The sequence below is a fragment of the Saimiri boliviensis genome, chromosome 1, assembly GCF_048565385.1.
Source record: "Saimiri boliviensis isolate mSaiBol1 chromosome 1, mSaiBol1.pri, whole genome shotgun sequence".
NCBI lineage: Eukaryota > Metazoa > Chordata > Mammalia > Primates > Cebidae > Saimiri > Saimiri boliviensis.
The window spans coordinates 33,466,535-33,481,872 of NC_133449.1; the positions used below are offsets into that span (position 1 = coordinate 33,466,535).

The 15,338-nt window shown below is 39.9% G+C and overlaps 1 non-coding gene across 1 annotated transcript; it reads left to right on the top strand.

The window, feature by feature from the left end:
- The first annotated feature begins 14,827 nt into the window (after positions 1 to 14,827).
- Positions 14,828 to 14,934, top strand: LOC120361914 (U6 spliceosomal RNA). The gene has a single exon (XR_005577951.1). It is a non-coding gene; the product is annotated as a U6 spliceosomal RNA (small nuclear RNA).
- Positions 14,935 to 15,338: the final 404 nt, after the last annotated feature.

Sequence of the window (15,338 nt, forward strand, 5' to 3'; positions counted from 1 at the left end):
CCCCCGGAGTAATAATTATGAGACACTGAAGCCTTATTTGGTGGAACTACGAGCACTAACGGCCCCACAATTATTTCAGAATCCTGCTGGAAAGCATAAAGGTCTCAAAGAATGTGCTGCATCTAATGGAACTGCATGTTTTTTATGAAATGTTGCTTTTTAAATACATATACTATTAGTGCTTTCATGGGCTAAGTGTACTTTTATTGAAGATATTATCCAAAGTTGCTTAGTACTCAAAGTTACAGCAATAAAAAAGATACAAAACAATATAAAACGTGTAGAATATCTTTCATTGTTTTTTTTTCCCAGAACTTATGAACATGATGACTTGCTATTTGTTTTGTTTTGTTTTTAACTCTGAATGAGGAAATCCTTAGGCTTTTATGTGATTTACATTCTAACTTTCATTTTTTAAATTGACTTTCCTTGGTTCTCAAGGGTTATACAGGATGATATCTAGAAGGCTTGAGTACTGAACCTTCGTAAGTATTCATGTTGGAAGCCATGATCTTTTTAAAGCCTGGAGAAATTAGATTCTGATCTGCAGAGATAATCTATGGCAAATATTTAGCTGTGCCAAACGTAGAAGCTAAGTTTGTGTAAACAGTGAAACCTAAATATAGAGTTGAAATGGAGTTTAAGGTCTTCACTTGAACAAAAGATTTTTGATTAAGTAAAGTCAGGATCAAAGAGAAGATTATTTTTAGAAGTTAATGTGATCCTCTCAGTAACGTGGAGCTAGTATTAAACAGTGCTCAGAATCTTTCACATTCTTTTACCTTTGACAAGTTGTTGGCATATGACTAATTATAGAAATAGCCATATTAAGCACATTCTCTAACTGGTCTACCCAAATGTTCTGAGGCAGAAGCAAGAAACAAAGGATCATTCATTTGCCAATGGCTCATTTGGAACAACCTTTTATCTGCAATATGAGAATTTTATTTACCATATATTCTAAAACTAAGATGGGACTTGAATAAAGCAGTGGAGGGAAGCCTTTTTGGCAGTACTGCCCCAGAGCTTGCCCAGTAGGGGCTGTTTTGCTAGGGGTCGGCCACATGGGGATTCAGGAAGGTTCCAGGTGGCAAGAAAAAGGAAGCTGAATTAACCAATGTTTGGAAAAGACCTAAGGTTGATGTTTATTCCATTATTGTCTAACCCAGTGACCAACATCTCCATGATTTTGGCAAACTGAGTTCGTGTGTGTGCTCATGTGGTGACCTCTTGCTTTTCATTTATTTCCTGTTTGCAGTTTTTGTAACTTAAAATTTTTTTTTTCTCTCTTCATCCTACAGTAGATAATCATCCTAAGTTTTGCAGATAGGAAAATGTGTGTGTGGGTTTATGGGCATGGCTGAAGAAAGACAAGAACCTGAGGTTAGTAGGTGATTCATAGCAGTGTTTACCCATTCATCCTTTTGAGTTGACTTATGGACATAGCATGTCTTTGAAAAATTATATTCATAGGAGGTATGGGTGAGGAAACATTCTGAATTTGAGAATTATCTGATTTTTCTTCCTTCATACTTTAGGAGGGAGAGACATGGAATGTGGCACCTGTCTTCATGGAGCCAGTTATGCTTAAATATCTAATCTTTTGGATAGGGAGAGCTACTTGACTTATTAGCTGCAATGTCCTATCATAAGAGCTGTGGATAAATAAGTGTGACATTGGAATCAAGTTCCCTTTCCTCTCTGTTCTTGAACAGAAAAAAACTAAGAGACACTTGGAGTCTTCCTAGTCAAACATGCCTCAATATTAGTTCCTGAATTTCATGGGCTCGTTGGCTCTTGCCTGACTCACAGGTGATTCTGTATTAGAGTTCTCAGAGGAAGTCTTCTGTGTTGTCACAGATCGGCCCTTTTGCTTCTTTCTGCTCCTGGGCTAGTCTGTGTTACACTATTGCTGCCAAGATGCCTTCCATGTGAGATGTTGCTGCTTTGCTCTGGGACTCTATTTATCTAGGCTGATAGTCTCCTTGGACTAGCATGCTGCTTTGAAATCCCTTCCTCTGCTGTAGATTCCCTACCTAGAAGGGTCTAGTCACAAATTCTCTTGGTCCTCATCCTGCTATAACATTGTAGTAGTCTGCTCAGACAGAAGGATTGCAGTAGATAACTGCCTTTGCTTATCCAGTTGTCATTTTCTTCATCTCATTTTCTTCCTGTAGGGAGCTATGCCTCCCTGTTCCTTGTGGTCTAGTGGAATTATCAGTCACAGTGCCTGACATACATGGCCTGTGGGTGTATGCCCCAAACTAGGACTAGCTGACTCAGTCTCTAGGAAATTTGCACCTTGACCATAGGGACACATTGTTGGAAGGAAGTTGTTATTCCAATGGAATTGCCTTAAAAAGCCTGTCTGATTTCTGTCCTTCCTGGGTTTACATGGATTAGCTTTTCTTCTATGGCTGAAATATCCAGAGTCAGTTTGGGTTGTTTAAAACCAAGGAACTGTTACTGAAACTGAAGAGGAATCTGATCACTTAGGGTTAGTTGTGGCAGGTTACTCGGTTTTTAAGGAGTTAGAAGATTTAATGAGATGCTCTTTTAGGTTATAATGATAACTTCTGTCTTACCAGAAGATCTGCTCATTTCCAAGGTGACTGGGGTGGAATAGGTTCAGGTGATACCCCTCTAAGCCCAGGCCGTGTTACTAAGACTCTTTTGTACTATGATTTTACACTAAGGGCACTAGGTCCAGTAGGGCAAGTAATTGCCTGGAGATACAAGTAATTTGAGAAAGTACATTGAATATTATATAGATATATGAGTTACAAGTTGGAAAATTTTGACATATACCACCATGTGGTAAACATATACCATGCTTCTACTACAACTTCTCTTCTCGTATTCAACTCCATTTTACAAATTCAAAACATTATAGGATCTGAAGATATAAATGTATTCTATATGTTAACTGTTCTTGAAACACTTACCATTCAGCAGCAGAAAGAACAACCAGCTTAAACAACTCACTTTAATTAAAGTACGTGATTAGAGGCAAGTGCAAAATGTCCTGGGAGCTCAGGTAATATTAATTCTTCCCGTATTTGGTTCATTAAGGAAGACTTGTTGGAGGAGGTGACTTCTGGACTGAAATTTGGAGATCAATAGGAACCTACTGGGCTGAAGCTCTCCTTGCCCTGCTCAGAGTCTGACACCCTATGCTAAGCAGTGTGGACTCCTATCACAAGTGTGAAAGGTAGATGAGCATCCTGCTTGATGTCACCTAATGACTTTTGCACTGAATAGTCCAAGAAGAGAAAGAAGGGATGTAATCCAAAAGTAGGGAAGGGAATTGAAGGGAAATGAAGGGAGGGAAAAGCAGAAGAAGTGTGGGGATTAGAGAGGAGAATGGAGTGAAGAGGAGTGGAGGAGTGGAGAAGAAGAAAATGAGAAGAGGAAAATTGTGTTTTAGCTTTTCCATTCTTTCATATTTAGCAGGTGCATATTATTCTGTTGCATGAAAAGCCCACAGTTTATCTATTCTTCTAACGAGGAACAGTTAGCTTATTTCTGTGTTGCTGTTAAACATTTGAATCAATTTCTAATGTACATGCAGTTATGAGAACACTGGAAAATAACTATCATTAAACTTTAGTTAACCGTGGTCTCTTCTGCATATTTTCCATGTGTGAATCTACCACATTTTTTATCTTGCAAGGGAGCAGCCTTGAATTTTAAAACAAATTCATTAGGTTCTTTAATCTTATCAATCCATATTAGAACATTCTTAGGATATCTCCTCTGTTAGACTGGATGGATTAGATGAACCTGGAATTTTAAAAAATGATTTTGGATGTATACTTTAAAAACTAAAATGAAACTTCTATACTCTAAGTTTAGATTTTGTTTGCGGTTCTAATTCTTATTGGAACTTGTGTACTTCATTTAAAACTATATGAGACTCTTGAGAAAAGTATTTTTAAGGCACGGCTCAGAGAGGTGGATGAGGGCTGAGAGTGAAATAAGTAAAATTAAACATTCCTGAGAGGTTTTTAAATGTCATGTAGAAATTTCTTCACTTTTAATGGACATATTTTTCAAAAATAGGATATTTTGAAGTTGCTTGACTTTAAAAGTATATGTTTCATTAAAAGGATATTATATTATTTTGAAATTAAGCTATGTCTTCCCCAGTTTCAGCAAAGCCTTTAGGACTCTGTATATTTCTTTGTTCAATCTTTCCCTTACTCATCTCTCTCTCCTTCATTCACTCAGCAAATATTTGTTGATCACCTACTATGTGCAAAGCACTGTTCTGGTTGCTGAGGTTATAGCACTGAACAAAAGAAACAAAAATCGTTGCTCTCACTCAGGAACTTATGTGCTACTGGGAGAGGTAGAGAATAAGCAAGTAAACAGATGTGTATGTTTAAGTAAGATGCATATGTTAGATTGTGATAAGTGTAATGGAGTAAAGCCAGGAAGGGGGATAGGCAATGTTGGGTGTGGTGGGACAACTTTAGATGAGGTAGTGACATCTGTAATGAGATGGTGACATATGAAGGAAATTCTGGGCCAAGATAGCAAGCACAAAGGAATATGAGATGCAAACATCCCTGATAGGTTTAAGGAACAGCAAGGAGGTAGCAGGAGACAAGTCACAGTGTTAATGGGGATGGCAGTGCACGGCATATAGGGCCTTGTAGATCACAGTAGGGATGTTGCAGTTTGCATTGAGTGAGACAGAAAGGGAAAGCCATCATCCTGACTTTTTAATACCTGATCCTTCTCACTTCTAATGATCTATGGTTTGAATGCCTGTATGCCTCCAAAATTCATAGGTTGGAACTTAAAACCCAAGGTGATGGTATTAAGTGAGAGGTGATTAGGCCACAAAAGATGATGTATTTTATAAAATGTCTTTTAGTATCTCAGAGGAAGACTATGTAATTTTATCTCCTTCAAACTTACTGTGATGAATCTATTAATATGTATTGACTGTTTTGTCATTCTTGGAATGAACCTATTTTGTTGTACAGTGTAATTCTTTCACTGTACTTGCTAATCCTCTTAGTTTATATTTTCACTGGGGTTTCTGTCATTCATTCATTCGTTCATTCATTCATTTATTTATATTTGAGACAGAGTCTCACTCTGTCACTAGGCCAGGGTGCAGTGGCGCGACCTTGGCTCACTGCAACCTGCGCTTCCTGGTTTCAAGTGATACTCATGCCTCAGCTTCTGGAGTAGCTGGGACTACAGGTGTGTGCCACCACACCCAGCTAATTTTTGTATTTTTGGTAGAGATGGGATTTCACCATGTTGACCAGGATGGTCTTGATCTTTTGACCTATGATCTACACTGCCTCAACCTCCCAAACTGCTGGGATTATAGGCGTGAGCCACCGCGCCCAGCCTTGTCTAACATTTATAAATGAAATTTGCATGTTATTTCTTTTGGTGCATTCCTTTTCAGGTTTTGATATATGATATGAAAGCTTTTAAAAATTAAGTGTTGTTTCTACTTTTCTCCATTTTCTTTGATAATGTATTGTTTTTATAAAAATGATTACTATTTCTTAAAAGTAATTCAAGTTTGAAAGAAAAAATAGTCTGGGCACAGTGGTTCATGCCTATAATCCCACCACTCTGGGAGGCCGAGGTGGGTGGATCACGAGGTCAGGAGACAGAGACCAGTCTGGCTAACACAGTTAAACTCCGTCTCTACTAAAAATACAAAAAATTAGCCGGATGTGGTGGCATGGGTGCCTGTAGTCCCAGCTACTCGGGAGGCTGAGGCAGGAGAATTGCTTGAACCCGGGAGGTGGTGGTTGTAGTGAGCTGAGATTGCACAACTGTACTCCAGGCTTGGCGACAGAGCAAGACTGCATCTCAAAAAAAAAAAAAAAAAAAAAAAGGAAGAAAGAAAAAACAAAACAAAAGAGAGGCTTACTCTAAATTCTATCATTCAAAATTAACTATCATTAACATTAGATGGACATACCAGATATTTTTTGATGTGTATGTATTGTTTTTCTGTATGTGTGTGCACGAATGTTTGTGAGTGTGTATAAAAAAAACTGTTCCTGGAACATAGTAGGTGCTCAAATAATGATATTTTTTAATGGAACACGTAGAACATTAGATGGAATGAATTTTGCAAACATGGAGTCAAACTAAACTATTTTTTTTTTTTAGGTTTTTTTTATTTTTTATTATTTTTATTTTTTATTGCATTTTAGGTTTTGGGGTACATGTGAAGAACATGCAAGATTGTTGCATAGGTACACACATGGCAGTGTGGTTTGCTGCCTTCCGTCCCCTCACCTGTATCTGTCATTTCTCCCCATGCTATCTCTTCCCACCTCCCCACCCCCCCGTCCCTCCCCCATTTCCCCCCAACGGACCCCAGTGTGTAGTGTTCCCCTCCCTGTGTCCATGTGTTCTCATTGTTCAACACCCGCCTATGAGTGAGAATATACGGTGTTTGATTTTCTGTTCTTGTGTCAGTTTGCTGAGAATGATGGTTTCCAGGTTCATCCATGTCCCTACAAAGGACGTGAACTCATCGTTTTTGATGGCTGCGTAATATTCCATGGTGTATATGTACCACATTTTCCCTATCCAGTCTATCATCGTTGGGCATTTGGGTTGGTTCCAGGTCTTTGCTATTGTAAACAGTGCTGCAATGAACATTCGTGTGCACGTGTCCTTATAGTAGAATGATTTATAATCCTTTGGATATATACCCAGTAATGGGATTGCTGGGTCAAATGGGATTTCTATTTTTAGGTCCTTGAGGAATCGCCACACTGTCTTCCACAATGGTTGAATTAATTTACATTCCCACCAACAGTGTATAATTGTTCCTATTTCTCCACATCCTCTCCAGCATCTGTTGTTTCCCGATTTTTTAATGATCGCCATTCTAACTGGTGTGAGATGGTATCTCAATGTGGTTTTGATTTGCATTTCTCTGATGACCAGTGATGATGAGCATTTTTTCATGTTTGTTGGCCTCCTGTATGTCTTCTTTCGTAAAGTATCTGTTCATATCCTTCGCCCATTTTTGAATGGGCTTGTTTGTTTTTTTTCTTGTAGATCTGCTTTAGTTCTTTGTAAATTCTGGATATCAGCCCCTTGTCAGATGGGTAGGCTGCAAAAATTTTTTCCCATTCTGTTGGTTGCCGATTCACTCTACTGACTGTTTCTTTTGCCGTGCAGAAGCTGTGGAGTTTGATTAGGTCCCATTTGTCTATTTTGGCTTTTGTTGCCCTTGCTTTTGGCGTTTTGGTCATGAAGTCCTTGCCTACACCTATTCCTGAATGGTTTTGCCTAGATTTTCTTCTAGGGTTTTTATGGTGTTAGGTCTGATGTTTAAGTCTTTAATCCATCTGGAGTTAATTTTGGTGTAAGGTGTCAGGAAGGGGTCCAGTTTCTGCTTTCTGCGCATGGCTAGCCAGTTTTCCCAACACCGTTTATTAAACAGGGAGTCCTTTCCCCATTGCTTGTTTTTGTCAGGTTTGTCGAAGATCAGATGGTTGTGGGTATGTTGTATTTCCTGTGAGGCCTCTGTTCTGTTCCATTGGTCTATATCTCTGTTTTGGTACCAGTACCATGCTGTTTTGATTACTGTAGCCTTGTAGTATAGTTTGAAGTCCGGTAGTGTGATGCCTCCTGCTTTGTTCTTTTTGCTTAGAATTGACTTGGCTATGCGGGCTCTCTTTTGCTTCCATATGAAGTTTAAGGTGTTTTTTTCCAGTTCTGTGAAGAAGGTCATTGGTAGCTTGATGGGAATAGCGTTGAATCTGTAAATTACTTTGGGCAGTATGGCCATTTTCACGATGTTGATTCTTCCTAACCACGAACATGGAATGTTTCTCCATCTGTTTGTATCCTCTCTTATTTCGTTGAGCAATGGCTTGTAGTTCTCCTTGAAGAGGAGGTCCTTTACGTTCCTTGTTAGTTGTATTCCTAGGTATTTTATTCTCTTTGTAGCAATTGTGAATGGCAGTTCGTTCTTGATTTGGCTCTCTTGAAGTCTATTACTGGTGTATAGGAATGCTTGTGATTTTTGCACGTTGATTTTGTATCCTGAGACTTTGCTGAAGTTATTGATCAGTTTCAGGAGACTTTGGGCTGAGATGATAGGGTCTTCCAGATATACAATCATGTCATCTGCAAATAGAGGCAATTTGATTTCCTCCTTTCCAATTTGGATACCCTTTATTTCTTTTTCTTGCCTGATTGCTCTGGCTAGAACTTCCAGTACTATATTGAATAGGAGTGGTGAGAGAGGGCATCCTTGTCTACTGCCAGATTTCAAAGGGAATGCTTCCAGTTTTTGCCCATTCAGTATGATATTGGCTGTTGGTTTGTCATAAATAGCTTTTATTGTTTTGAGATATGTTCCGTCAATACCTAGTTTATTGAGGGTTTTTAGCATAAAGCGTTGTTGAATTTTGTCAAAAGCCTTCTCTGCGTCAATTGAGATAATCATGTGGTTTTTGTCTTTGGTTCTGTTTATGTGGTGAATTACGTTTATGGAATTGCGTATGTTGAACCAGCCTTGTATCCCCGGGATGAATCCTACTTGATCATGGTGGATGAGCTTTTTGATATGCTGTTGCAATCGGTTTGCCAGTATTTTATTGAAGATTTTTGCATCTATGTTCATCATGGATATTGGCCTGAAATTTTCTTTTCTTGTTGAGTCTCTGCCGGGTTTTTGTATCAGGATGATGTTTGTCTCGTAAAATGATTTGGGAAGGATTCCCTCTTTTTGGATTGTCTGGAATAGTTTCAGAAGGAATGGTATCAGCTCCTCTCTGTGTGTCTGGTAGAATTCAGCTGTGAACCCATCTGGACCTGGGCTTTTTTGGGTGGTAGGCTCTTTATTGCTGCCTCGACTTCAGACCATGTTATTGGTCTGTTCAGGGTTTCGGCTTCTTCCAGGTTTAGGCTTGGGAGGATGCAGGTGTCCAGGAATTTATCCATTTCTTCCAGGTTTACTAGTTTATGTGCATAGAGTTGTTTGTAATAATCTCTGATGATGGTTTGGATTTCTGTGGAATCTGTGGTGATATCCCCTGTATCGTTTTTTATTGCATCAATTTGGTTATTCTCTCTTTTCTTTTTTATTAATCTGGCTAGTGGTCTGTCTATTTTGTTGATCTTTTCAAAAAACCAGCTCCTGGATTTATTGATTTTTTGAAGAGTTTTTTGTGTCTCTATTTCCTTCAGTTCTGCTCTGATCTTAGTTATTTCCTGTCTTCTGCTAGGTTTTGAGTTTTTTTGATCTTGCTCCTCTAGCTCTTTCAATTTTGATGATAGGGTGTCAATTTTAGATCTCTCCTTTCTTCTCATCTGGGCACTCATTGCTATATATTTTCCTCTAGAGACTGCTTTAAATGTGTCCCAGAGATTCTGGTATGTTGTGTCTTCGTTCTCATTGGTTTCGAAGAACATCTTTATTTCTGCCTTCATTTCATTGTTTATCCAGTCAACATTCAAGAGCAAGTTGTTCAGTTTCCATGAAGCTGTGCAGTTCTGAGTTAGTTTCTGCATTTTTAGTTCTAACTCGATTGCACTGTGGTCTGAGAGACTGTTTGTTATGATTTCTGTTCTTTTGCATTTGCTGAGGAGTGATTTATTGCCAATTATGTGGTCAATTTTAGAGTAGGTGTGATGTGGTGCTGAGAAGAATGTATATTCTGTGGATTTGGGGTGGAGAGTTCTGTAAATGTCTATTAGGTTTGCTCGTTCCAGGTCTGAGTTCAGGTCCTGGATATCCTTGTTGATTTTCTGTCTGGTTGATCTGTCTAATATTGACAATGGGGTGTTAAAGTCTCCCACTATTATTGTGTGGGAGTCTAAGTCTCTTTGTAAGTCATTAAGAACTTGCCTTATGTATCTGGGTGCTCCTGTATTGGGTGCATATATATTTAGGATCATTAGCTCTTCTTGTTGCAGTGATCCTTTTACCATTATGTAATGTCCTTCTTTGTCTCTTTTGATCTTTGTTGCTTTAAAGTCTATTTTATCAGAGATGAGAATTGCAACTCCTGCCTTTTTTTGCTCTCCATTTGCTTGGTAGATCTTCCTCCATCCCTTTATTTTGAGCCTTTGTGTATCCTTGCATGTAAGATTGGTTTCCTGGATACAGCACACTGATGGGTTTTGGCTTTTTATCCAATTTGCCAGTCTGTGTCTTTTGATTGGGACATTTAGTCCATTGACATTTAGGGATAGTATTGTTATGTGTGAATTTGATACTGTCATTTTGATGCTACCTGGCTGTTTTGTTGGTTAGTTGATGCAGCTTCTTGATTGTGTTGATGCTCTTTTACCATTTGGTGTGTTTTTGGAGTGGCTGGTACTGGTTGTTCCTTTATATGTGTAGAGCCTCTTTCAGGAGTTCTTGTAGAGCAGGTTTGGTGGTGATGAAATCTCTGAGTGCTTGTTTGTTCACAAAGGATTTTATTTTTCCTTCACTTATGAAGCTTAATTTGGCTGGATAGGAGATTCTGGGTTGAAAGTTCTTTTCTTTAAGGATGTTGAATATTGGCCCCCAATCTCTTCTGGCTTGTAGGGTTTCTGCTGAGAGATCTGCTGTGAGTCTAATGGGCTTCCCTTTGTGGGTAACCCGACCTTTCTCTCTGGCTGCCCTTAGCATTTTCTCTTTCATTTCAACCCTGGTGAATCTGACGATTATGTGCCTTGGGGTTGCCCTTCTTGAGGAATATCTTTGTGGTGGTCTCTGTATTTCCTGGATTTGAATATTGGTCTGCCTTGCTAGGTTGGGGAAGTTTTCCTGGATAATATCCTGAAGAGTATTTTCCAGCTTGGATTCATTCTCTTCATCACATTCAGGTATACCTATCAGATGTAGATTGGGTCTTTTCACATAGTCCCACATTTCTTGAAGATTTTGTTCATTCCTTTTTGCGCTTTTTTCTCTGTTCTTGCCTTCTCTTTTTATTTCATTGAGTTGATCTTCGACCTCTGATATCCTTTCTTCTGCTTGGTCAATTCGGCTGTTGAAGCTTGTGCATGCTTCACGAAGTTCTCCTGTTGTGTTTTTCAGCTCCATCAATTCACTTATAATCCTGTCTATGCTGTCCATTCTCGTTAGCAGTTCGTCCAATCTTTTTTCAAGGTTCCTATTTTCTTTACGTTCAGTTAGAACATGTTCTTTTAGCTCACTGTAGTTTCTTACTACCCACCTTCTGAAGTCTGATTCTGTCATTTCATCACCCTCCTTCTCCATCCAGTCTGGTTCCCTTGCTGGTGAGGAGTTGTGATCCCTTTTAGGAGGAGAGGTGTTCTGGTTTTGGGAGTTTTCATCCTTTTTCCGCTGGTTTCTTCCCATTTTTGTGGGTTTATCCACCTGTTGTCTTTGTAATTACTGTCTTTCAGATTGGGTCTCTGGGTGAGCTTCTAGTTCGTGGATGTTGAAGTTACTTCTTCTTTTTTTTTTTTTTTTTTTTTTTAAGCTTTCCTTCTAACAGTCTGGCCCCTCTGCTGTAGGACTGTTGAGGTCCTCTCCAGGCCCTGCTTGCCTGGGGGTCACCTGCAGCAGCTGCAGAACAGTAAGGGTTGCTGCCAGTTTCCTCTTTTGCTATCTTTGTCCCAGAAGGATGCTCGCCTACTATCAGTCCGTTCTCTCCTTTATGAGGTGTGTCTTTGTATCTATGGAGGTCAGGGAGCTACTTGAGGAGACAGTCTATCTTTTACTGGGGCTTAAGTCCTGAGTTGTGAGCTCCGTTGTTCGTTCAGAGCTGCTGGGCAGGTATGTTTAGGTCTGCTGCAGCTGAACTCATAAAGCACTTTTTGTTTCCAGGTGCTCTGTCCTAGGGAGTTGGAGCTTTATGAGTTTCTGTTGCACTACTGCCTTTTTTGATTTTTCTTTCGGGTCTGACCCGCCCAGCTAGCAGCAGGCTTAGCCACTGCCTGCCCGCAGGGGCTTTGCTGAGCTGCTGTGGGCTCCGCCCAGCTGTCCTGAGCTCTTTCCTGCAGTCCTGTTTACATGGGCGTAGTTAGAACTGTTTCGGCAACGGTGGCCCCGCCTCTGTTATGGCGGACTCTCTCTGTTGTGGCAGTTTGCCTTAGCAACAGTGGGTTGCCTCGGCAACGGGGGCCTGCCTCCGTAGTGGTGGAGAGTCTCAGTAATGGCGGAAGCCCCTCCCCTGCAGAGCCCGACCGTCCGGGTTCAGCTGTGCTTGGTTTGATGGGCTCAACCCAGAGGGTTTCCAATTACTGTTTTTGTTTTCGTTGTTGTTGGGGGTAGGGGGCTGGGACCAACCGAGCCTGATCACCTGGCTCCCTGACTCAGAGTCTTTTCTTTTAAGTTGAACGACCCCGCGTTCCAGTCGCTTGTTGAAAATGTGCCGGGATCTCCCGCGCTGTGACTCACTGAGTCGGCTCCAACTGTGGCGCCGGCTCCTGGCGGATTTTTTTGCCTAGGAATCTCCTGGCCTGGCTCGCTATTTCAGATGAATGGGCAACTCTGCCGTCTCAGGGCTCTGATCGCCAGCTAAGAGGGCTCCCAGACCAGTGGCTTTTGTACAGAGAACCGCAGCAACAGGGCGTGGTCACAGCAGCCGCACGGGTGGAATCAGCCCCACGGGGGCCAAAACAGCCACACCAGCTGGGACTGCGACGCTGGCGACCCCTCTGCCTGAGTATCTCGTGGTCTGTGGGCAATAAGAGTTCGTCTGGAAATGCGGCGTCCACTCACCCTCTGCACTTTCACTGGGCAAACTAAACTATTTTTAAATCTTATTAATTTTTATTTTAAATAAAAAGTAACAAAATTGATTTTATCAAAATGAGTAACTGAAATAACTGAAACTGTAGGCAATTTAGAAACTTAGGTACTAAGTTTTGTTTTTGTAAAGTACTCATTTTTGAAAGATCCCTATATTGTTCAAGAGAAACAATGCCGTGTTAAAAGGAAGGTTTGATTTATTACATTTATTTTTACTTGCTTTTGACTCAGCTTATAGCTGGAATTGATGGATGACATTTAAATAATTTATTTTTACCTCATTTTCTATTAGCTTTATGTTGTTTTAAGTTATATTTATTTTGCTTAATTTCCATTCTTTACTCATACTTTCCAGTATGCTTTCGCTGTATTACTGTAATTTAATATTTTCAATACTTACCAGTGATCCTTTTAACAAGCCTTCTTTATTCATTTCAGTTGCCTTGTTTGCACTGTTCTGGGGAATTTGCAAGAGAGTCTTATGGGTGTTGAACTCTCTGGGTTCTTTCATGTTGAGAACATTATAATTAAATCAACCTTTTCCTGGATAGGTTCTTGATTTTCACATTCCCTCAGAACTTTGCATGTATTGTTAATATCTTCGGATAGTGAATTGTGGAGAGGTCTAATGCCATCATGTTTTTAAGTTTTATTTCATTTTATTTTTATTATTAGGCCATCCTGTTTTTAGGTTTTATTTCATCTTATTGTATTATTTTCTAATGATAACTTAAGAGTTTCTGTAAGAGAGGAGGACACCCTGTATCCACATTTTCGCCCACCCCTCATTTCCCCAGAGCCTTTCCCACTCTATCTGATTGCAAATGGGAAACAACAAGGCCGTCTCGCTGCTTCTGGTCTTATTAGGGTATCTTAGACAGATGGCCTGTTGTGATGCTGTCGTCTTCCCAGTCACTCAGTTTACTTCTCTGTGAATTGAGGTTATTAGTGGTGCCTTAAAATCAGATTTCAGAAAAGCAGTGAATCCTTTTTTAGTATAAGTGTGTCCAAATGCAACTGGAAATCCTGTGATTTTATTAGTGAAATCTGGCAACGTTAGGTAGTATTTGTTTTCTGGCCTTTGGTGGGTGTGATTGGGTGAAGAGAACTTGCCTGGGGCTTTGCAATGTTCCTTCTCTCCCCTGGCTTACTGTTCTCTCAGACGATCTCATTTCATTAATTTTCTCATCTGATTTCAACCCTGCTGAGTCCTTGTTCCTTGCTGGGGATAATTAAGTCTGGTTTGAAGTAATAAATACACCTTCCCTCTCTGTGTTTCACCTGGCCTGCAGAGACAGTTGCTGCATTCCTCCCACTTCGCTGGGAACTTAGAGAAAGTCGGCCAGGGCTTCTACCCCTTAGAATTAGTTTGTTCAAGTCTTTCCAGGGAGCGGCGCCTTCTCAGTCATTCAGTTTGCTTCTCTGTGAATTGGGGCTATGAATGTAACTTATCAACCTATCTTGCACCTATACTCCCTTGCACCCCTTGTGATGTGGACTAAAGGTCCCACTGCACCATGCCACACCATACCAGCGTTTTATAGTGGAAATTTAGGTTCTTGCTTATTTGACTTGTTCGTGTATGTGTTTATTAGTTTTCCCTACTTTGTCTTCATTTTGGAAGGAGGAGATGGCACATCTGTGATCTAGCTTCAATTGACCATTTTTACTTAGAAACAGTGTAAATAAGATGATAATTTTCCTAGCCTTAAGCTTTGAAATATTTCATCTATGAAATTGCCTGATGTCAAACTCTCATGAGGGTTAGCTCTTTGAAAACTTCGGAATTTCTTTCATGTTTTTGTTTTACTTAGTTTTTTAATTTTTATTTTTTGAGGGTTTTGACATTTTTAGAAAGAAAATGTACACTTTAAAATTATCTTAGTTTTTCTTGTATCAGTTATCACTTACCTTTCTCATTCTTAAATTTTTGTATTTGTGTTATTTCTTTTTACAGATCTTTGATAGTGTAGTGGTTTATTTAGTTCATTTATTTGTTCCTCCACCCCTACCCTCTTGCCCCAGAGTAGCTCTTATATTTATCAATCCTTTTTTATTTTCTAATTCATTAATCACTATTTTTTTAATTAAAAGTTTTTCTGCGTGCTCGCTTCGGCAGCACATATACTAAAATTGGAACGATACAGAGAAGATTAGCATGGCCCCTGCGCAAGGATGACACGCAAATTCGTGAAGCGTTCCATATTTAAAAAAAAAAAAAAAAAAAAAAAAGCTTTTCTGCAAGTTGCAGTATTGTTTACCAATGTAACACGCACACTGCTTAAGTGTGGAGCCTGATGAATTTTTTTTTTTTTTTTTTTTCTTTTTTTTTTTATTGCATTTTAGGTTTTGGGGTACATGTGATGAACATGCAAGATTGTTGCATAGGTACACACATGGCAGTGTGCTTTGCTGCCTTCCGTCCCCTCACCTGTATCTGTCATTTCTCCCCATGCTATCTCTTCCCACCTCCCCACCCCCCGCCCCTCCCCCATTTCCCCCCAACAGACCCCAGTGTGTAGTGCTCCCCTCCCTGTGTCCATGTGTTCTCATTGTTCAACACCCGCCTATGAGCGAGAATATACGGTGTTTGATTTTCTGCTCTTGTGTCAGT